This window comes from Corapipo altera, unplaced genomic scaffold (genome assembly GCF_003945725.1).
Source record: "Corapipo altera isolate COAL_440 unplaced genomic scaffold, ASM394572v1 23, whole genome shotgun sequence".
In the NCBI taxonomy this organism is placed as follows: Eukaryota; Metazoa; Chordata; class Aves; order Passeriformes; family Pipridae; genus Corapipo; species Corapipo altera.
In genome coordinates, this window is record NW_020884878.1 from 4,514,900 (window position 1) to 4,539,476 (window position 24,577).

Genomic DNA, 24,577 nt, shown 5'->3' on the forward strand with positions numbered 1-24,577 from the left:
TTGCTTCAGGTGTAGATGGTGCAATTTGTATTCTGGATAGACAGAGATGTGGTCACATCTTGCTGTGTCATTATTGCAAAGCTACAAAGTGACAACTGTTACCTAGTCGTCACACATCTCTTTTTGGTTCCAGCTCATTCCTGGACTCCTGTACAATGAATTGTCCACACCCACAAAGTGAGGCGGGTCCTGTTCCAAGGAGCTCACAACCAGCTGACAGGCAGAAGCAGAGGGTGGAAGTGTCCTGCCTGTGAGAGGTGAGATACAAAAAGATTAAAGAAGGGGTTTTCAAAGGAGTCCACATGAATTCCTCCCTTCACTATCTGCCTTTGAAAATCAAAGAATAAATGCCTTACTCCAGGTTACACAGGAATTATACAAGACTGGATATTAAATTCCAGTTTTTGTGAATTCTTCCTCCCCATGGGAAGGAGTTGAGACTCACATCTGCAGCAGTACCCTCAGAAAAATTGCCTTCCCAGCCTGTCTGTACTACTCTTACTGGATTTTTCCTTACAAAAGCAAATAGCCACTATGTTTGTCCTTTTCTGACATCACAACCAACCACCCAGATCACAGTTAAAAATCAGTTTTACAACTTCTTTCCTCTACATAGTTTTTCGAGATTCCTGAAGATGTCTGTCTTTGTTCTCTAGACTAGCAATAGGTATGTGCTGAACAGAGAGCTTTAAAACTGCTTTACTTCCACGCACAGACTTTAGGATAATTTTCAAAATGCTTCTGGGATACTCCCATCCTTGCTGCCCAGCCCAAATCCCATGAGTTGCTCCCAGACTATGTGGGATTTTTTTTCTCTTGATATTGAAGTAACCTTGCCATCCTGCTTGCTTCACCACTTTCTTTGAAGGCCCATAACAAACATATCATAACAGTTTTATATCTTCTACTTAACCTTTGAAGCTCTTTAAGCTTCTCTGAGATGGAGACTCTCTGATTTATACTCTAATGCCTTCCAGTCTAAACTAATGTAATTCTTTCTAGAATGCCCAACTTTAAATTATGCATTATAGTGTGCAGAATGATGCTGCAAAACCTCTCACTGAGCTTGGCTCAAGATCACATAGTACTTTTCTTGTGTTGTACTCATTAAATTGCCTTTGGTTTTGTCCATTTTTAAACTCTGTTTGTGTTATTTAAATACCTTTATAACTTTCATTTTCCCAATAAATTTGATCTGCAGGTCAAGCAAGTTTGTTCCAAGACACTACTGAAAAAAATTCAAGCTAAGTGAGTGTAGAAGTCAAGGTAAATTAGTGTAGTTGCACCTATTTTTTTCAGGTAAATTCTCTGTTCAAGGAGGCAACAGTCTTGACAAATGGGAAATCCGGCATCCTGACGTAGACATTCTATTAAAAACATCAGAAAATGGACATTTCCCAGATCAATACCTCTCCTAGGACCTATCATAGTGTAAGAGGTATGGTCTTCATTAAGGCTACGGTGGTAATAGGCAGTCCTATGACTTTTGTACTACAGTTATCATTGCAGACATATAAAAATCCATTGGCAATGCACATGTTCACAAGACCTTAGATCAAGAGATCAACTTAGAGAAACCACAAAAGAGCCACCAAGCAGTGGTAATAGCTCTCACACTCTCCACATCCTGAATTCAGAGAAGGTCTAGATGTAAAAGGTTAAAAGTCTCATTACACTGCAAATCTATCACCAGGCACTATCCAGCTCCCCATGATGGCTTGTACTCAAAGCGGCATTTCATTGCCATTTTAAAATATCTTTTAATCCACTGTAAATAGTCTGTGAAATACCTGTCATAGGAGGTGCATCACACAGATGCCTGAGATTTTAGACTACATGACTTCAGATAAAGTTAGAAAAACATCTGGAACTTCTCACAATTTAGAGAAAGCCCTATTGAAAGGTTCAGCTGTGTTACATACATAAAATTATTGAAGGTGTCCAATTCTAAGTCAAATTGAATAAAGCACAGGCATATAATACTACTAAGGTGGCTGTAAAAAAAAAAAAGATTCTTGCTCCAGCTGTTAACTGATGAGTTAATATATACATGGCCCATTTCTGCAGTGTGCTCCAGGTAAGTAGCCAACCTCTCTGACCTCAATAGGCACAGCAGGCTGCATACACCAAGTTGATTGTGGAACCAGGAGCCACTGTATGACACCACATCAGGAAAAAAATCTACTGTCAAGCAGAAAGCAGACAAAAGAAAAATCAAAAGAGAAGGATGTGAAAATTTACCAGACAAAAGCATCATGCATTTTGTCCCCACATATTTTCTGGTCTTAGCACAACCCCTACTTATCAAAAACTTTGATGGAGAGAGGGGGGGAAAAAAAAAAAAAAGAGAGAGAGAGAAGAGTCAGATCCATCCCTGTAGAATTAATTAGTTGTGGAGAGTTTTCCTCCTATTAAAAATTCAAATAAATTGGTTCTGTTAGCCCATCTACAGACCCCGGATGTAATTAGTTGGATAATCAATATATCAGTAGGAAACAGCTACTTAAGTGCAGCCAGTGCAATTGTAGATTTAGGACAAGTGAAAGGGGCGTACTCAACAACAGCAGGGAAGAGTATAAATGCAAATGAAGCTCATAAAAAAGAATGAGAGGTTCTGGCTGTGCAAGCTGCTCAAAATTCATCTAGGTTTTTTTCTGAAACAGTGAAGTATTAAGCTGCTGTGAACTACCCATACTTGGCTAACAAACGTGAATATGTACAATAGACCTTTATTTGTTTTCTCACTTACTTGAAGACTTGTTAAAGTGCTGCTAGCTCTCTACTCTCCACTAATGCACAATAAAAAAGTTCTAATAAAATGTGCACCTGTCACACTCACAGTTTTAGTGTTAAAAATACTCCCTGCTGTGTACAGAGTACCAGCTGTGCCAGCAGCTTCAGTGGATGACTGACGTGCTCAGAGGCATTGACGGCTGGAAGGTAGTTTGCCACAGATTTGGCTCTGATATTCTCTCCTGACAAAGGGACTTCATAAAACACAACCTAAACACTGACATGATAGAAAATCTCTGAAGAAATGTCATCTCAGGGCAACATTTTGTTTTTCTTCTTCGCTGAAGATTTTAATACATGCTTCTATACAAAGGAGAGTTGGGATTTCTTCTAGGAAACTAGAAACAGGTTTCCAGAATAATTCTACATAACAGCTGTTTCACTGCTTTCCCTCAGGGGAAATAAATAAATGAGGGACACCTAATGAACAAAACAGAGGTGCAGGTTTTGTAGGATTTGTGCCCTGGCTGGTTTTCTTCATGGACACCATTTCACAGCAAACTTCACTCTGTTGTCCTCTCCATAGAGCAGTCATGTGAATACAGTTAACTGAAAACAGCATTACATGTTCTGTATAACTCTTTAGGCCATGACACGCCTTTAAGGATGGAGGCATCTTAGTCCTGAGACTTTCCCTGCCACCACAAGCAAGGGGAAAATGAAGTTTGGGTCCAATGAGGTGTTAGAAATAAATATGATTGTGGTAGAGAATCATGTTCCTTACCCCACTTGTAAGTCATGATGCTCTGAGCTATGTACAAAGATTAAAAAAAAAAAGTAGAAAGATATGACAGCAGCAGGGAAAAACTGATTGGAATTAGAGAATCCATTTCTCTGCAGGGAAGCCCAAAGGCCAATATTTTACTTAAGTACTGGCATTAAACAGTTGCAATAGACTTGATACTTAGTCAAACGTAGAGGAATCTTACACAAAATACCCATCTCAGTACTCTGATCAATCACACTCATCAGACCTCAAGTCAGGAATGTGCTTCACACAAACCTACAGATAGCAATAAAAGAAGGAAAATACCTTAATTGTTTGATCTCAGCCTCTGAAAGTCCAGCAGCTTCTTGGTTTTCAATATCCCACAATTCTTTATCCAAAAAAAATAAGTTATTTATTTCCTCTATAAAGAATTATTTTCAACTCTGTTTCTAGTAGGTGATGAATTTAATATCACTTCAGTTTCAATCCCACCTTGGTAGGTTTCAACATTCATCTTTCTCTGCAGTCACTGTCACTAAGACATGGTTTGAAGTGAACAATTTGGTGTAAAAACCCACAGTGAGATTTACAGGAACACCTCCACAGATTCACAGGGTCTGCCTCAACAAAATCTTTAAGCATGTGCTTAATTTTTGGTCTGAGGGAAAATTCTACAAATAAAATCAAATTAAAGCAATGAAACTACCAGATTCATCCATATGTTCTGGTAGAGTGAAGTGGGGTCCAGAGGTGGCTCAAGCAATCTGAAACCAGGCTGGCACCAGGTTGCCAAATCCTTGAGGCACTTAGCAACACCAAAGTGCCTCAGACACTCTTTCTTCTATTGACGTGTTTTTGAAAGCAGCCCAGAAGGGAAGGTCAGAGATGCAAAGCAAAACTGCTGGTTTTTAGGGCATTCTACCTGTGAATTTCCATATTTTCTAGAGTTTTAGAAAATACTTCCCCACGTATCCAGGATTTTTAACGTACAGCTTTTTTAAGAAAATAAAGTTATTCTTCAAAATATTCTTTACCCTGTAGTTACTGACAAAGCCTTATCACCTCATGTAAAGCTAAATTATGATTTTGCCTGGAAATATATACATCCACAAGAGAGAAACAGACAGTGTGTATTCATATATTTCAAAACAGAGGATTTAACCTCTGAAAAGAGATATCAAAGCATCACTGAAGCATGGACCTGCATTCAAAATTTTCACATTTGGTTCACAAATACCCAATTAGGTTTCTGTCTGAACCACAGTACCCCAAACTTATAATTAATCATCTGTCAAAGTTATAAGGGCAACAGAGCACCACATTATTTTGAACACTGATAAAAAAAAAAAAAAGATGTTGAGGTCTTATGAGAGAATTTCTTAGCTCTGAGCAGCAATATGAAGCTCCTCTTCAGTGAGGAGTTAATAAAGACCCATACAATATCTTCACAGCAAACTCAGCAGCATTTTTTAGCTCATAATAAAGACAGAAGGGACACAAAATATTTAATGTAAACTCAAAATAGATTGCAGTAAATGATAAATAATTTTATAAAAAGTAAATTATAAGAATCAATCCCCATTTCTAATCCAATACCAATATTAAGACTGATTCTTTGAAACTTCAAATAACTACAGAAAAATACTTTTTTACCCTTTGTTTAATTGCAAGTGGCTAATGACCTCTCTTTGTTGGTCTGGGAACATGAGAGCCTGTAGTAAATTTTAATAATGTTAATTAACACCACCATATAAAGGAACAAATGTTTATAACTGCTAAGAATGCAGAAACTAAAACTAACTCTTTTGTCCTAATTGGGGATATAATTGGAATGAATCCCCCAGGATTTTTGCTATTCCTTCTACATAAAACCCTATTAATGGTTGATCCCAGAACAAAGATATGTTCCTAGAGATTCCCATAACCCTAATCCATACAGTTCTGTCCCTAGCGGGTACACAGGTGCTCATAAAAACTGAAGGTCCCCATCTTTTTAAAGTAGCTTTAATTGATAAGACCCAGACAGACTGCAGACAAACAGAGCAACATAGTTGCTCCCTTTCCTACTTTTCCAGTGGGAAAAAGACAGAGGTTATTTGGCTCAAAGAGTAGCTGTAAGGTTAATTTCAGAAAATGGGATTTTGTCTGAAGGTTCAGTATCAGCACCCACATAGTGATATAATTGGAGACCTTATTCTACTCACTATGTATTCTCTTAAATAGATCCACTGTACATGAGGATGGCTGTCAGGATTTATTCCTTAATGTTATATGTCTGTACATTTCCAGTAATTCTAGAAATGTAACCTCCTTCTTCCTCAGCATTGGGCAAGTTTAACACAGGGCTCAGCTTTACACTGTGCTTACATGGGAGCAATCCTATGGAAAGAATCAAAGGCACAGCAAGGAGAGGGAAAAACCTGCGATGGGAAGGAGAATAGAATCCAGCCCTCAGAAGCAAAACCCTATTTGGCATAAAAAAATAAAATCAGATTCACTTTTTGCAAGCAAAACACCTCAGCACTAGTCCAAAAGCCTCACTGCAAAGAGACACAGACTTTTAATGCTTCTTGTGCACAAAGTAATCATCTCTTAGCCCAGTCTACTATCTGACACTGAGTAGACAATTGGAAGAGCTAATCATTGCACTAGTTACCACCCACAGTTCTTGCTTTCGATTGTTTCTATGCACAGAGACAAAACATATCCAAATTTAGAGCTAGGTCAGAGTGCCTGGGATTCTCCCTCACCAAAACTCTCAAATCCAGCTGCAGCCCAGTCCAAGGTACTGTTGCAGCCACATTTTGGGGACAGAAGAACAAGTCTGAAGGAATGAGGTCTACCAAGCTGTTGGAGCATAACTACATTCTGGTTCAGATTGTTTGTTTGGGTTTGTTGGGGTTTTTTTATTTGGATTGGGAACATTCGATCTTCAAAATGCACTGAGAGTGGCAACCATTAAAACCAGGATGCAAACATAACTCCTGAATACTGACAAAACGTCCCTGGCCACACACATAGGCAGAGAGGAGCAGACAGACAAAAGGTGTCTTAATCAGTTTACTGTTTTATGACTCTCTCAAGCAATGAAACACAATTTGCTTTACAGTGCATCATTAAAAATGCACCCTCCAAGGATTTCAAATTGTTTGAATAATATAATTATCAGTGTTAACACTTCTTTTTATTGTTTTGACAGTCTCAATTCTGCTGCCATCTCATTTGAGCATCCTCCAGCCTCTAAAGGAATGAGCATTTCTCACTTGCTCTCTTTCCCCAACTTAAGCGAATAATTTTTGAAGACATGACTTAAAGTTGCAGGCCTTTGTAAAATAGGGAAATTATACTAAGAGATTTTAAAAAGTAAAGCCATAAAGATATAAAAGGCAAAACAGCAAAATGAATGATTCATTTGAAACGGTTTCCATTCAGGCCTCTTAGATATCTTGAATCAATAGAGGCACATTTTACAGCCTCGTTTCTGACATGGAGCATTTTCTACGGAAATAAGGCAAAGCAGGATAATCTGAATTTTCTCAGGCAGTTGTCTATCCATTGCTAGAACAGCTGTTTTAAAGAGTGCCCTATGAATGAGCTCACTAGGATAACTTGTGCCAAATTCTTGACTGGTACAGCACGGATGCTCCATCAGCACCTTTCTGCGGACATCAGTGAAATCCCAGCAGCAAGTACCCATGGAGCAGTAACTTTTTCTCATCAGTTTCAACTCTTCCCTCCTTGGGCCACTCTTGGTCTGCTCTTCAGTTATAAAGTCATGTGAGGAGCAGCTTTGAAACAGATATCAGCATTTGGAAAACTAACTCTTTTCCTCCTATGCACTTTGTTATTACATACTAGGCATTCAGCAACATGCACACCAATGTTTGCTCAGTGTCACAGGCCTCTCTCCTAACTGCACAACCATCCTTTTTTTCTTTTTTGCTTTTCTGTATAGAGATTAGCTATACAAGCCCAGTCTAGGATGAGTTTCTCAGACCAGTGAACCTTCAAGGCAGTGGGAAAGCATGACTTGCATAGTATACAAGAGAAATGGGAGGGTCAGACAAACCTTCCACAGTTATATACAAAGAGTTTAAGCTACCTTTCAGCTTATTTTTCAGACTCAGATAACAGCACAAAATCCATGCAATATCCCTGCAGGGGAACAGGACGTGAGGTTTCTGAGCTAACCAGCCACATAAAAAATACGAGGAATCAGCTGGGAAATGAGAAATAGTAGATTTACCCTCAAATGAAAGGCGCTGGGGAAGAATTAGGCCCCAAGTCTACAGCAGAGCTACATATAGACACAGCCTTGTGCCTGAGCATGGTCTTGCTCCCTAATCTGCTCTACTGCCAGCCTTTAATGTAGTGGGCTCTGAAACAGTTAAATCAGGGATTTAACCTGGTACTAAATTACACTTGGAGGACTTATTGAATGCAGGATATTATCAATATCATATCTGTCACAGATGAAAAACTACATACATAGATGAGTACTGTGTAATCCATTCATTGCTTTATAGACCTGGAGTTCCCCAGAGAAAAGCACAAAATCTACATCTCACCCCCAAGTGTGGAATTTTACATTCAGATGTCTGAGCTGGCGGGATGTGTGAAATCACAGCTGGGCAGCCAGTTCCCAAGGGATCACACCTCTGAGGAGACTCCTTTGCCTTGTTTATTCCAACAAGGTTGTGGAGCATCCTGTACTCATAAAAGGAGTCACAGCAACACTTGTCTGCAGTGGCACTTCTACATGCTACTGACATGCAGGACAGAAAGTTTCCACCTTGAGGGAAATCAAATCCTTTCAGCTTAGATGAACGACAGACAAGTTAGACCTGTGGACCCAGCTTTCAGACCTGATGAAGCTATGCAAAAGCTTTTTCTTTTTAAAGGATAAATCTATGCAGAACTGAGCCAGAAGTATTTACACACACAGGGGCTCTGGGCACATAACCTGGCCAGTGTATCCCTTGGGACCACACTCCATTGAAAGGCTCCAGTTGGCAACTTGCTAACACTGGTGCTATAATTTGCTGGGTCTGAAATTCACTTCCTTGCTTCTGGAGATGCAAAACTGCTTCCACCACCTCTCTGAATTTCTCCAATAGAAAACGAAGACTGGTAAATAAGTAGATAATTAAATAAATAAATTCAGAATTGGCCCTAGGCAGTGTCTTACACTTTTGAGTAAGAAAGAAATACAAGAGCCAGGTTATATCTTCTACTGCTTTAGCTGGTATACAGGTTTTTATGGTGCTGGTTGGTTCTGTGTAAATAAATTTCTCTTTCACATGCAGAAGGCTAAATAATTACAGTGATGCTCTCCAAAGTCCATGTCTCAACTATCACAGAGATATGACACACAACCTTCCACAGGCAAAGACTCATTTGAGTGCTAAAAAATGAAAAATGCCACCTTATACATACAAAAATAACATCTCAGACCTGCCTATCTCTTGATCCTTTCTAAAAAAGTTGATTCAATCTGGGTTCCCCAGTGCTTTGTTATACCACAAGTACCAGTCCATCTCCAGCCAAGAGCAAAGCAAGCTCTGGCAGGCACTTCTGAAATCCTGAAATGACCCTGCCATGCATCTGCCTCCTCAGATCCTGAAAGCCACTCAGATGGAGTACACAGACAGTAATAGAGAAAAATGCAGCCAACTGAAAGCTACACCCACCACAAAACAGTAAAATTAATTTTCTGAAGACAGATATTCTGTTTTAGCTGAAATATTTGAGTATAATAAAAGTTATTCAGAAGTCTGATTGTGATTATACTTGGGTTTGGGGTTTTTTTTTTGGTTGAGTGGTTGTTTTTCAAACTTTCTGACAGAATTTGAAATTCTCTGTAGAACAAGTTAAAATTATATGTCATTATCATTGAGGCTCTTATGGAAAAATACATCCATTGTCTGCAACCAGCTCTAATTCTCCCATGTGAGCAGTTTCTTCAGGATGCACACTGCTTTTTGTTTTCCCCTTACTAATTTTCTGTGGCCCAAAACTACTTGGTGTGAAGCAGAGATCACCCTCAAAATAAGCAGAACCACTCAGAAATACTAGCCCTGTACTCATGTTTGCCACTATCTACTTGTTCCTCCTGGATATTGCCAGCTAGTTTATTTTTCACAAAGGGCATGGACTCACTCCATGTTGCTACTGCTGTGGTCATTTCTATTAGTCAATATAAGATTTCAGTCTCGTTCCTGCTGACTACAGACTTGATCCCTGGAGATATTTAATGCTGCAGAAAAAGAAAGGAAATTTATCTTTAAAAGACCTTCAGTCCTACTCTTTTTAACTTCCTTGTAATTTGGATGTGTTTGTTCTGTTCACACGATGAACAAAATTCCTAAATGCAAATACATGGATAATATATGATCTGGATTTCAAGAGGACTTTTCTGTGAGAAATAACACACAGCGCACAACTGATGAGGTTGGGGGTTTTTTTCCCATCATTTTTTAGGGAAAAAAAAAACCACTTTGAAAACCATCTAAGCCTTTAACTGTGTACACTGCTATGTCTAGCTAATCTACTCTTAAATGCAAGTGGAAAATAACTGATGTATGAAGGTCTGTTTTGTTCTAACAATTTATCATCTCAATATTTCTAACAGCCTAACAAATGAAGTTTCTTTTAAATTAATTTGTTTCTAATTATCAGAAGGAAAAACTTGCTATGTAACTGTAATAAATGCAGCCTACGTGCAAATACTGAAGCTCTGCTGAAGATAATGTCAAGGGGTTTGCTATTATTTTTTTAAAAGCAGAAATAGTTAGACACCATTCAATTCAAAGGTAAGTTTTACATATTTATCTTTAGCTTACAGGCATGTCTCAGATAGGATTAGGAAGCCATTCTATGAAATATAAATGGGAAAAATTTAACAGAATACAAAAACGCGAGTTTGAGATAATATTTTAGTTAATGAATTCTGGATGGGTTCTTTTTTGCATCTATTGCAAAAGCAAAAAAGAAAGATTTCACAGTACAAAAGTTAATATGCTCAAAGATTTCTCAATGTGCCTTTTCAGTTCTCTCATCAGAATAACTTGTGGCTATTCAAAAAATACCGGGATAAAAAGGATAGAGGAATGGATCAACGAAGAAAATAAGATGAGAGTTGGTTACCTCAGTCCCAGTTATATTACCACACAATTATTACTTTATTGATTTCCCAGTAAAATTCACTTAACTAGTTTTCTGGGGTTTATAGCTAAATAAATTGCTTAATCCATTTCAGAGGAAAAACCTTATGCTGATGAGTTTACATTAAGGATGTCATAACCCCTTGGGTGTCGCTCACTAACCGCTCATTCACGGCTTCCCTCCCTGGAGACCACAGTACAGACATCAAGGCACAGCTGGATAAACTGTATAGATTGGATCCCTAGCAAGAATTATCATAAACACTACAAAGCCACAAAGAATGTGGAAGGAATGATCATTTAGATCCAGAGAGTTATTAAAATTCTTTCAGTCCATCTGCTTATGGAGGTATGTGACATTTACCATCAACCGCACTATTGCTTGAAGTTCAGAAACAGCTTGGGAGTGGGAGATTTTGTAACAGCCATTCCACAACAAGAAGAGGCCAGACAGTGGTGGCTTAATTCTCACGAAATTTTGCAGTCCTAAGTGGGATTTCATGACACGTACAATCAGACCATAATCACAGTGACTAAATAAATCTGGTCTTCCAAAGATCTGGCAGATGATGGAAAACTAACCATTTATTATTCACCCCACTGCTTTTATCACTGGTGGACTACTTATTGTGCATAGACTTCATTAGAGTCCCTAAGAAATCTTCCAAACCTAGGCCAAAAGAGAAAAACATTTATTGTGAATATTCTTGCAATATAAGAGACTCACTTTTCCTGGTTTCTTGTCAGGTCTAAGAGCAGTTTTCTTGAAGCAAAAGAAGAGTAAGCTGTATTAATTAGAACATTCTGAATGACTCTTGTAAGAGTTAATAGCACGTATAATAAAAACATGTTTCAGTGAGTATCTCTGTTTATCAGGGCTGACACTAAATTTTTAGGAAAATCACTTACATCTAGCATAAAATTTTATTCCTCTACTGAAATATACTAATGATAAGATAAAAAATCTGCTACTTTCTATCACTATTAATGTTACCCCCTTGCAGTGTGCAACAAGTTAAATGTTAATTTTTCAAAGCTGTTTAATAAAGGAGTAAAAATCCTTGCAGCTCCATATTTAAATACACTGATTAGCCTTGACTTGAGTAAAACCAGCTTTTCTTACTCCTAAGTGGTCCCTCTATTTTATTAATTCTAATTATGCAGGCAACACAAGCTGAATTAAGTCTTTTCCAGTGTACAGAAACTATAAAATACTAGTTTTCCTGGCTAGTAATGTTTATTAATGACCAATCCCTACTCCCTCCACTCACACTGTGCTCCATGCAAAATGAGACACTGTTAATAAATTGATTTTCAGCCTCTCCTCTGTAGGCCTTTGGAAACTCGCCTGTGGGCTGTTTCTAAGAAGTCTTGTGAAATGTGGCCAGAGAAAGCCAGTTCAAGCTTGTGCTGAAGTAATCCATGTACAGGAGAATATTAAACCTCTTTGGAAGAAAGTTAGGCACTGGTCAAAACCAGCTGGAAAAACTATTTTCTTAAAAATATTACTCAACAAAAAGCAGCATAGCAAAATATAGAACTGCATGAAGATATTTGGAGTATTCACTAGGTCATGTTCCAAGTAGAAGAGAATAAATGACAAATACCTAATTACATCCACTCAGTGAACAATGCATAGTAGTAGATTACTGGAGGAAAAGGGCACTTTCAGCTTTTGTAACATAAAGATACACAGTAGGGCTGGAGTAGTTCCCCTATCTCCTCACATACAACCACCGAAGTAACAGGGAAGCTGAAACACTGCAAGATCACCACCAGCAAGAATATTGATCTTTGTGTATATTTAACAAAAGGTACCAAACATCATAATTGTGCTTAAAATCTATGCAGATGAAACCTCTACTGTCAAAACTGAAAAGTTATGGTATTACACGGAAAAACAGGACTTAAAAACGGTATTTTACTGCTTAGGAAGGCACTTTAAAAAAGTATCTGCTGTTCTCTGCTCACTAGAAAAGACCTACGGGAATGCCACAGGTACCCATCTGTCTGCTGCTCTCCAAGCAGGGAGTGTGATCACACGCTGCCAGCTGACCGACTATGGAAATGGCTTTGTTTCTAAGCTCCAAAAGGTCCACAAATATGCTTGGGAACATGCCGTGACAAAATATACAAATGTTCTCAACAGATTAAACATTAATTAATCTCAAGATGGGGACACCCACCTCTCTTAGATAAAGACAACACCCTATTTTGTTGGTCTTAGCCACTAATTTTCAATGTTACTTATCTCACCCAAGTAGGAAGGAACTGTGAGGAAAGGGTGTATCACTGGATTGCTCAACAGGATTACCACCTCTCCCATTTCCCCTTCAGTCAATGCCTGCTCTTTTCCCTTCAAACACTTGGAAAGAGGAATGTCTTGCTTTCAGATCATTGCAGCTTCCAAAGATCATTCCTGGAAGCTGAAGAAGTGTGGTCTCAGTCCTCAAGAGACCTCATAAGGCAACTTAGTTCCTCACTACTCTCTTCATCTTTCTTTTAATAAGATGGTGAAACAGAGAGAATTTTGTATTTTATTTACTTATGGTTCTTGAGTAAAAAAAATAGACTTTTCTAGAAAAAGAAGGATCTTTTCTAAAAGCTAAAAGGGTTTGTGAATTTGAGCCAAATTTAGATAATGGTTTGAGATTCTCCCGAACAACGTTTTCTGATAGCTGTGCCACTTGCCAAAAGAAATTCTCTGTGATCTGCTCCTGTTTTCCAAGTCAGAGCTGGTAGCCATCAGTCAAATACATCTGCAGGTTAGAAAACTATTTGTTAAAGGAACTGGACAAGCATTTTAATATTCTTGACATACAGGAGTAGAAAAGCAGTTAGACTTTTTACTAACACAGAGATTACTGTAGAACATTTTCGAAAGAGCCTGATTCTTACAAGTTTTCTATTTGATTAGGCACCAAATTCCAGTTTCATTTTTGACTAAGGCTTCTAAATAGCTTAGGGCTTTTAAAGTCCCTTTTCACTACTGATATTATAATTGACTATTTTTCCTCAATGCTGTTAATATGGCTGTACACTGTCATACTTGTATTGGTTTTGGGAATTTGGGCCAACGACTTCAGAAACTGGAGCCAACAGTTACACTTCCTAAATCCATATGTGACTACCTGAATAAATGTTTTGCTTTCCAAAAGCCAGAAGCACCTGAACAGCTACCATTCATTTCCAAGGCAGCTGCTGGATGCCCAGTATTTTGGTATATCACACTGACTACTGCAAAGCTGTAAACAAAATCTGCAAAACTTGGCCTTTAGGTGGTTATCTGTAGCACTTAACTGGTAAGTGCATTAAATCCATTTGCTCTCTTCCTTTGAGACAGAGTTGAAGTGGGGAAAAGAGAGTTTCAGATAAATGAAATACATAAATGATAAAAAAGCCATTTATGATAAAGAACCCTGCGTCTTAAAAGATGCTGATGCTGCGGGGAGCAACAGTGGGCTGGGTCTGCCCGAGGACATCTGTTTGTATTTGTGAGGGTCAGGATGCCAGAGGCTTCCACGCCGCAACAAGAAGGAAGTTAATATCACACAAGCGTGCAAGCTGCCTACCACGTGCCAGTACAAGCAGAACACCCCCTTTTATTCTCTCCTCCCCACCCCCCACACTTGCTTCCCATCTGACATCCTCTTTTCTCCAGCCTGCAGCCACGACAGCTTTGTTTTCTCCAGCAATAGTCTCCATTCATCTCAAACCATCTTTGCTGAACAATAGATCCCAAGCTACCAGAGGCAGAGCAGAAAGACTGGAGTAGCCAGGAAAGCAGCTTTTGAAACTGGGGGCAGATGAAGCACAGAATTTGCTGCAATGCTAAAGGAGGATAGAAAACATGTATGCACTGACCTATTTCTACCACATTGCCCATGAGTTGTTGTTGCGAACAGCTTGATAGCAGAGGGGTGGAAACTGCAGTTAAGCAGGTCTATTTTGTTGCTTATTTGTGCTCTGCAATTTGTTTTAAAATATCTAATCTATCAGCTTAATGCTATCTAGGCACTCTACAAAATTATGTATCTGCTAGAACTCTCTCCTACCACTCACCTTTAAAGTGGCCTTCGATCCCACAGCAAAAACAGTCAAGAAGTGGCAAAACCACCTGGATTTCAGCAGGGCTCCAAAAGAACCACTGATTCCACCAAAAACCTCACAGAGATAAGAGAGAAGGGAACTAAGCTCTTTACAACATGATGTTTTCTTACTGTTCTGTAGCATTTATCTGACAGAAGGACTAGGAGCTCACCTGTACTCTGAAGCCAGGTGATTTACACCCCAAACTCCGGAATAAAACAGATACAGCTGAACCCAAGGCCAGCAGCTTTCTAACCAGAGCATCTCAGGGATGCTTCTCAGTTTCAGCTCCATTAACATGTTGGGAGCTCCAAGCCATAACAGCTGGACTTCTCTGGGGATCCCAGCTGGCCTCTCTAAAGCTCAGCTGATGTAGAAACAAAAAATAGCTATATATCAGTCCTAGTACTACAGAGTCCTTCTCAAAAACCAAGTTTTCACACCCTAATATAATAATAGAACCAAATTTACACTATTTTTTCTGTATTAGGCATTCCTATTTTTATTATAAGATGCTGTTTTGGCTACCATATATTATGTATTGGACTGTCAGATGGCCTCTGAGATTTCTCTTTGCTTCAAACATGATATGCAGTAGGACCCTGATCCAGCATGAACAGCCCCATTACTTCCATTGGGAATGTCTATAAGCCTTAAGTGAAAGAGGCATTTTTCTGAGTCAATCAAACTGCTTAACGCGTGCTACTTCTAGCTATCAACAGCATCATTAACTTCTCTCTTTCTCAAAGCAGCTTTCTGACAGTGGAGATACTTCTCTTCTTGTAAAGAACTCAATTTCCACTTTTGCCAAAAGTAATTGGAAAGAAATTGTCACACTCTATATGAAATTTCCAGTTTACAGCTTATGTGGTACATTTCAATCATGTTTTGTATTAGGTTTTGGCATTCAGATGCCATATGTATCCCTGCAGGTGTATGTCAACCCATTTTCCTTTAGTCTGTACTGTACATTCACATGATCTTTATATTATTGATGATGATTCTTTAGATCAATGGAGTACTCAAAATAATCCATCTTCTTATTTTTCTGGCAAGCCAGGTGTTATTCTGGTTCTTCATACTTTTAGTGTTTGCCTCCAGGTGTTGCATCTATCAGGTTTTTTATAACTCAAATCTAGGTGGTTTTTTTTTTTTTTTAAGGGGAAATATAATAACTAAACCTAGTAGCTGTTGCCTGAAGAACATCAATAACAATGTTTAGTCTACAGGAATGTTTCCATGTGAGACAGATTTTGGAGGCCCAGGCTCTTTCTAAATTGAAAAGGCTAAATGGTGTTGATTTAGTCCATTTCTGCATGAGTAAATGTTTCCCACACGTACTTATTTTGTGCTTTTTGTTAATAACATTTATCTCTTTCCCCAAAGTAATAATTTTGTACAGTATAATTTTGAAGTATCTCTGACAAAGGTTTCTGCCTGTAATACATTTTTATCAAGCTCACTGCTTGCTATCAGCTCTAAAATCTATTGAGGTTGTGACCCATTATATTCTTTCTATGATTCTTATGCATATTTTTATGATGACCTCATGGGATTACAGCAATTTATTATTTATGAAACTCCCAGCCACTTCCCTCTATCAACTGCAGATTCTGCAATCACAAGCAGCAGAAAGCTTACTGGAGGCAGACTCTCCCAGCTCCTGTGCTTACAATCTTTTTTTTTTTTGGCTGGTTATGAAGAAAATTAACTTATCCTTAAGGCTTTGTGTAGGCTTGCTACTTCACACCAAAGAAAGCTCCTTAATTTATACCTCCTGAGGTGAGCTACACACATTCAAATGCTAAGGACTATTGACTGCCTCTCTAATACAGCTGTCTCATTTTGTTTTAGAATTAGGATATCTTCTTTGTTCACCTGTTATTTACTTCTGTAGAAGGGCAGACAGTCTGCTACTTATGCTCAAAATTGGAACTCTACCGGCTTCGTTTTATAATGTAAATCCAGTACACAGACAAACTTTTCTCCCTGTCCCAAGTCCTACCTTCTGAGTGGGAAAACCAGTTTCCTACATGTAGGCAACAACCAAATGACAATCACACGGAAACCTTTCAAGGCTTATATTTAAAAGTCCAGTTTATAAATTATAGAAATTAATCATAAATATAATCAAAGTCTCCATTGGAAATAAGCTTTTTTGTTATGAAAATATCAGTGCTTTAGAACCAACCAAGTGCCTTTACATTTCAAGCACAAGCAGCCAAATGTTCTGCACTACTGACACCTATACATGAACTCATAATTTTTTGCTGTATTTCAGTACAACCTGGAACACAAGTTGAGGGACGATTCCCAGTGTCAGGGCCACTATTCACACATAACTCACTATCATTCAAGCAGGATGCATGCATGGACATCAACAAGACCAATTTGGGTACAGTGGTGGCTTGAAAACCATACCTGAAGCTGGACAACTCCATGAGCACAAAGATTGTAAACAACTATAACAATAATTCAGGACCAAACACAAGTGTTCTCCAGTTGGATCCAGCCCATGGAACACCAGCTGGGCATCCCTGACCTGAATAAGGTTGTGCATTTGGAGCCAGAATGAACTCTTCCTATGGCTGTCAAAAAACATCTACTAAGACTTACCAGATCTGTCCTTGATACTCTTTACCAAAGTTGAGCCTGTTGTCTAAAATTCACAATCAAGCCAGCCCATTGCATTCTTATAATTTCCAACTCCTCAGCACCATACAGATATTGTTGGAATCAGAAATTTTTCAATGGTCAGACCATCTTTGGATGCTAATCCCTCCTTTGTCTTGCATTTACACAAATAGCAAAACACAGTTCTCTTCTGAGGTGCAAAGCTATTTACTGTACTATCAGAAAATATAGTAATCAAGAACATCCCAGGGATACCAAAAGCAGCCGCACCAAGTTGTGAGGTGATCATCCCAGTGCTCATCTCTCTCTGTGAGATGCCTCATTTCCAAGCCTCCTGCCCTTCATGCCAGCTCAAGTAAGAGGTACCATCTCCATGCAGGCGGATTTGCAGCCCCTGGTATGCTTGAGCGACCCTTTGAGCACTGCAGAGCCCTCAGTGACTTGCAAAAATCACAGGTTGGTGGCAAACGCCACCCTGGAGCTGACACCTGTGCAGTGGAGGTTTGCGAACTGCCTGACACCTCACGGGGCTGTGACTTGTTTTCCTTTCAACTCCTCAATCAACCTGACAGGAGCTCACTTTGAGTTTTCAGTTTTGGCAGTTCCAATAAAATCTCCTTGCACTGTGAGATTTCAGGCTCTGTTCCTGCTCATTCTCAACCGCTGTCTTTGTGACGCTGGCTCCACACTGGAGCAATTACTGATGCTGTGTGGGACACATTAAATTCCTCATCAAGGAGTGTGTGGTGACATCACTGCTGCTGCTGCTGTAACCACCTCTGCACCTCCTCTGTAACATAAGATGCTCTGGGGCCTCCAGCTCATTTCATTCCCACCTTTTCATTAGTTCAGACCTTTTCCAGGGCTGATTTTCATGTTGTTTTAGGGACATCCTTCTAGGCAGTTCATCTTGCCTTCCATTAGAAAAAGAGTGTACATGAGAAAAGTGTCAGAAATGTGACAGTATTTGCTAACCTCTTTTTACCCATTCTTCTCCCTCCCCTCCCAGTATTTTCACTGGATATTAATGAGTCAGAGTATGAACTCACATGAGTGAATAGTATTATACAGTAGACACACAGTGTACACTTTAACCTACAATGAAACCTGTTCTATCAGCTGAAGCCAATGAGATTTTAATTCTAGGGTATCAGGGAAATACAGTTTTTCCTGAATTAAAGGGATTGATCAACCCTCTTCCAAGCAGGCAAGAGAGGAAAGCTACCACCGCTAAATGATGAAATCTGAGTTTTCTGAAGCACATATTTACTGTTGCACCTTGTCTGGGTTACCTCTACCTTGAGTCTCAGTCATCATATTTTGCATTAATAAATCAGTCAGCAGTGGTATGCTGTGGCTGCAGGGTATTTGTTTTAAATAGTAAAAGTGTGCTTCCTTGTGTTTTCACTTCCTTAATTTTTCTTTTCTTCCCTGAGAATAACCAGATTTAGCTGTCACTGCCAGTTTCCACCAGCAACTCAGGTGCTCTCATCAGCTCTGCCCGTCTGCCCAGAAACCCACAAATTGCCACAGGCAGCCTCCAACAGCCACCTCAGACCAAGCTTTTCTCTACAGTTAGTGTGCACTGCCCTCGGGATTTGTTTTATTCTGAATTCACTTCAGCAAAGAGAAATATCTTTCCCTGTCATAATGAGACATGCTGATGCATCAGCATTTCTGGTTTAATAAGAGAGAAAAGAAAAAAAGAAAGAATAAAGAACAGTGACATTTAAAACAGTGGTAGGAAAAGCAAATATCAGTCTCATCATTTGCTTAACTGTTATTTGCTTGATGGGATGGATCTATTGCTCTCCTTACCAGAAGGAAAGTATAATTTGTAATTTGATCATTTCTTCTTTCTTTTTTTCTTTTATTTTGTGAATCTTGGTTGAGCTTTTCCTCACATTCATTTCCTACTGCTCCCACTTTAAAATCATTAGAATTCAGACAGTCTCATAGTAGGCTGTCCATGTACTTATTAATAAAAACAATCGTCTTACCTGTAGTAACTGACCTTAACTCCATACAGATATGAAGAACCATGCCTTTTCTTCAGCAGACAAAGATCTATCCCAGATGCAATACTTACATTGTGTCTCATCCTGTGAGACAATAATGTGCAATGATCATTCAGACAGGAGGCTGACAGAAATGTGTAGGAGAATTTGGGAAAGTGAACATTTGCTTTGTACTGGGTTTTGAAACCCTACACCCTCAAATTGTTATGATAACTTCCTTCCATCCTTTATTAAATAATATCAGACTTTCAGGACATAAAGTTTCCCTATGTTGCTTGAATCTTTCTAGAAAGAAGTAAATGACTTCAAGAGCAAGACATGTGAGGAGAGGGGGATGTTCATTCACCCTTTCACTGTGTGAAGATATATGACAGGGAGTATCAACCCAAGCAGTTCCAGGCTCATCAGAGTTGCACGGATTTTTCAAATTCTCTCTCTGCTGTCCCCAAAAATATTTCTTTTCCCTTCACCATCTGTGCAGTTCTGACAGCAAGATTTCCTTAGCTCTTTCTGTGGCAGCCATTCCCTCCCAAAGCATTAATTTTACACCTGCACTGAAGGTGCTTCTCCCATTGCTCAGTCTCTTGGTTCATGTAGATTCTGCTCCAAGTCAAATGTTTTCTCTATTAGAAATCAGCTGAGAACTCATTGTCCAAGACTGTCTCTACATTTCAAGGCAGAGCATTTATTTTCAATTTGTTTAGAAGTGATCAGTTTAAATCCTGAAATTACATGCCAGAATTTGGTCTCTTGCTTATTTTGCTGAACTTGCAGCCTTTTTTCACCATCTTTATTGTTCACTATTCTAAAAGACAAACTTTCCCCTGAGGAAGCACTATTAACATCACTTTGCTGACACAGATCCACAAAAGCCATCAGAGACAGCTATATTCTGGGAAAGAAAAAAGGGCTTGTCTGTTTTTAAACTCTCGCCCCCACATTCACCCTCCTCCAGCTCTCCTGCTCTGGAGTTCCCAGTCGGGATCCTGGGTGGACCAGTCTGCCTGCCAGCAGGGAGCCCAGCTCTGCCACGCGAGGCTCCAGGCACGTAGTACAAAGTGCAGTGCTATAACCTTGCCAGCACAGCCACGGAGGAACAGCAAAGGAGTTTTCAAAGTACAACTGGTCTGATTTCAGGATGTTTAAAGTTAAACCCATAGGTATCAAGGACAACAGGCGCACAGTTGCTTTTCCGGGACACCACCCATCTGCCAAATTTTGTCTAAACAGCACAATTCTGATTTTGTTTGCTCAATATTTCCTTGTCATTACACAGACTTAAAAAAAAATACTGTGGGGAAAAAATATTTTCATTCTAAAATGGATATATTTACAGAAACTGAGGATGCAGAAAAAGAACACTGTAGGACCACTGAAGTCAGTAAGAGTCTTTCTGTTGACGTCAATGAGGTTTTGGATCAGATTTTAATTTATTGGATGGATTATTTGTTGACAAGTCTTCATTCATCTATAACAGGAACAGACCATGACACAAATAAGAATCTGGGAAGAGAAAATGTATTTGTATAAAAGTATTAGGCCAAATGTTCAGACTGAATAAATTGGATCAGCAGGGTGAAATGTGACACTTACATGGACAGAGACATATGGCTTTTCATATAGCAAGGACTGAAAAAAGGCCCAGATGAAAAGATGTGATTTTAGCATTTCCTGTGGCATCTACAGCACATAATGTTACAGCATGGGGGGAAAAAAATAAAGGATGCTGTCAGCACCAGCACAGAGTGACTCACTCATGGTTCTCACTGCCATCATCAGTTTGGTACCTGCAGAGACACTCAAAGTAGAACAATCAACAGGTTAACCTGCAGCAAGGTGGCTTTCAAAAAGACAATTGTATGCCCCTGTCTAGAAGGTTACAGCAATCTTATTCTCTAGGAGTAACATTTCACTCCTGGCTCAGCTGTCTGATTTTCAGTGGAATGACACCTCCAGTCACCTGCAGACACTCAGATGTAAACAAAATGATAAAGGACAGCAGAATCCAACTTTTTGACAGCTCTGGAACAGTATGTCATGTCATGTATCTTATCTCAGCGCGATGTATAGAAATGTGTGTGTGTAATACTATTATCTCTGTGAAAATAAGTAGGTGCCTATAAACATAATTTTTTGAGATCTCAGGGCTGTAAATGGAAAATCGCTGCTTTGAAGTGCATGGAGTAACTCAAGTACTAAATCTTTAGTTACTAGCAGCAAGAAGATCCCCTTTTTATCAGTCAGAATTCTCACTTTTATTACAAGTATTTGGTTAAGGCAAGACATTTCTGAGTCAAAAAATATGGGTAAAATAAGAGTTACACTAAGCTTTCTGATTTTCTTTTCTGGAAAGAATTTAATGGGCAGCAATGTAATCAAAAAGTCCCTTTTTAGCCAAAACTGTCCCCTCCATACACGTATGAGAGTTCCAATTTTGTATTTGGAGCTGCAGGTTGTTTCCCTTCCTTCTACCCACAGGACAGAGACAAGGTCAGTATTTGAGCCCTTGCACGTTCATTCCCACTCATGAAAGATCAAAAGACTCTTCTGGAAATTAAGAAGAGAGGAATAGAGCACATCAGTCAAACCCTTTCTGAACAAGTCTAGTTACCACTGGAAATTTGCTGAGAATGAAAGTTTACTGCTCATAGAATTGCTATGAACGTCAGAAAGTAATGAGCCTAACCTTATTCCAGACGGTTCTCACTAACTCCCTGGTATCTGCCTTCCACTTAAAGTTTTAGTTTTAGCTCAGCTGTCTGCTTGAGGACACGTAAAGAATGGTTGGAGTATACTGCAGACTTTTTCTCTTTTAAATAGAGAGCCATTAGACAACTGTCTCCTTTTTTGTTTTTTAAACCAGAAATAATCCATGCCTTTCTTAGAAAAGGAAGCTATCAAATCTTATGTACATAGTAAAATTAAAAGTATATCCAAGCTGAAGATGGGTATGACTTCTAAAATCAAAACTTAACAAACAAGCCACTTCTTTGAGTACTAAAGCCCAAAATGCAATTTGTAGGTAGGGTTTCTCAGCTGATGGTTAGACTTTCATCAGATGCTTCCCACTTGAAAATCAACAATAAACTCTATAAGAGTTCATTTTCTTTGGGCACCAGTAATTTACTAGGGTTAGTGCCAATGAGCCTATGGATTTAGCCTTTACCCACAGTACTTCAGATTAAAATGAGTGATTAAGCGTGGAACAAATCAAAACTTGTTGCATCATGTTATTTACAGAATTAGCTGCTATTCTCCTGTGATAATCAACTGTGTTTCCAGTAGCTGCAAGTTCACAGGGACTGTTTCTCATTTCCCACTTAATTCCAGTCTTTACGGTAACAACAGTTAGCTGAGTCTAAACACTGGTTGGTGAAATCAAAGCATGTGGCTTGCAGGATATTAATCCTATCAGTGCTGATCTGTGGGAAGGTAAAACTGACCCAGCCACATAGGCTTTGGTGTGTCAGCACCCATGCAAATTCAAACCTGTGCAATTAGCAGAGCTGAAGCCTTTCCACATCACAGCTGTTCACACCTGGGCGATGTCTCTTCCCAGGCTGGTTTCAAGTAGGTGTTCAAGGCCAGGTTGGCTGGGGGCCTGGGCAACCTGGTCTACTGGGTGGCATTCCTGCCCATGACAGGGGGGTGGGAACAAGATGATCTTTAAGATCTCTTCCAACCCAAACCATTCTATGACACTCCCAAAGCTGGGCTGTGAAGTGCACAGTGTCAGAGGCACTTGAATTGACTAGTAACAGGAACAACACTGTACCCCAGTTAAGTAAAAAGGAAGATCCCCTGCAGCAACTCCCCATGCCTTGATGTAACAGGCAGATACACTTATCCTGATCAGCTGGCACAATGAAATCCTTTTCATGTCCCCTCTTCAGTCACCACTCTCTACAAAACAAGATTCACCTGGAAGGGAGGAACTCATCTGTTCCAATTTAGACACCTGAAAGGCAGTTGACTCTGTAAGAGATGAGAGTCTATTTCTGTAATGATTCATCTCATCCCAAAATAAGTTCAAGGCTTTGACTTCTTGTACACTTATTCCTCACTTCTCTATCCACTCAAATCTGCATATGCTCAGAGCACACAGAAGCTCCTACAAGGCACAGATGTTTGCCACCCCTCAGGCAGAACCAGGAAAGAGCTGGTGCTTGCAGAGGCCCTACCCTAGGGTGGGTCAAGATGTGGCTGAGGTGCTTTGGGGCCTGGGAAATGCTTCCATATGAGTCACAATAGGCAAATCCTAAAAAAGAGGGAATAAGACATCTTCCCGTGATTCCATCATCTTGCCATTAGATGAGTAAGTGTGTATCGGTATATAGGAAAATCCAACACTGCATTACTTTTGGAGTGATTCCCAAAAAAAAATTGCAAATGGAGAGCACAGTTGGTATTTTTGTTCTTTTCCCTCTAGGAATTTCCTTATCGTGAATCAGAAGCAGTGGGAGTCAATCCAATGGGTTTTTTTCTTATAACTAACATTTCACAATATGTCCCAGCATGAATTCTCCTTGTTCAGTGTTAACTATAACACACTTCACATTAGCTGAAATACACGCAGCAATGACACATGTTTATTTACTGATTATCTTTCCAGATACAAGAATACATTGATCCAGACAGAGCATTTCAGTGCAACACTGGTAGCACTAATAGTGCTTTACGGGTAATATATCTATAAAGAGAAACTTAGTGGTCTTGAGTTGCTTTCTCTTTATCTAGCACTTGGGCATGTAAGTCAGGCACATATGCCTTCTGTGGTTCAAAGAAGAAAAATCCTCATTAAGTTACACATGTATTTGCCTCTCAAGGTATGTGAGTAATAGACATGAAAACTGTTCAGATATGCTGGCTCAATGATTTTTTTTTCCCTACAGCATGCATTGCCCTGCCTCACAATGATTTATTCAAAATATCCATTAATTCAGAGAAAAGAATCTCAAGTGGAATGAAAACTAAAAAGCCTAAAATCCCACTGGTGTTAATAAAGCCAAAGCACAAGGAAGCAAACCTTGCATTACCTATACAGCCAACCATCATCACAGACTGCAAAAAGTTAAAGGAAACAGAGCTTGATCCAAATGCTATAGGTTCCTGCTCATAACCATCCACCTGGGTATTTGCTTAACTTCACAGCTAAATAAGGACTGGACATC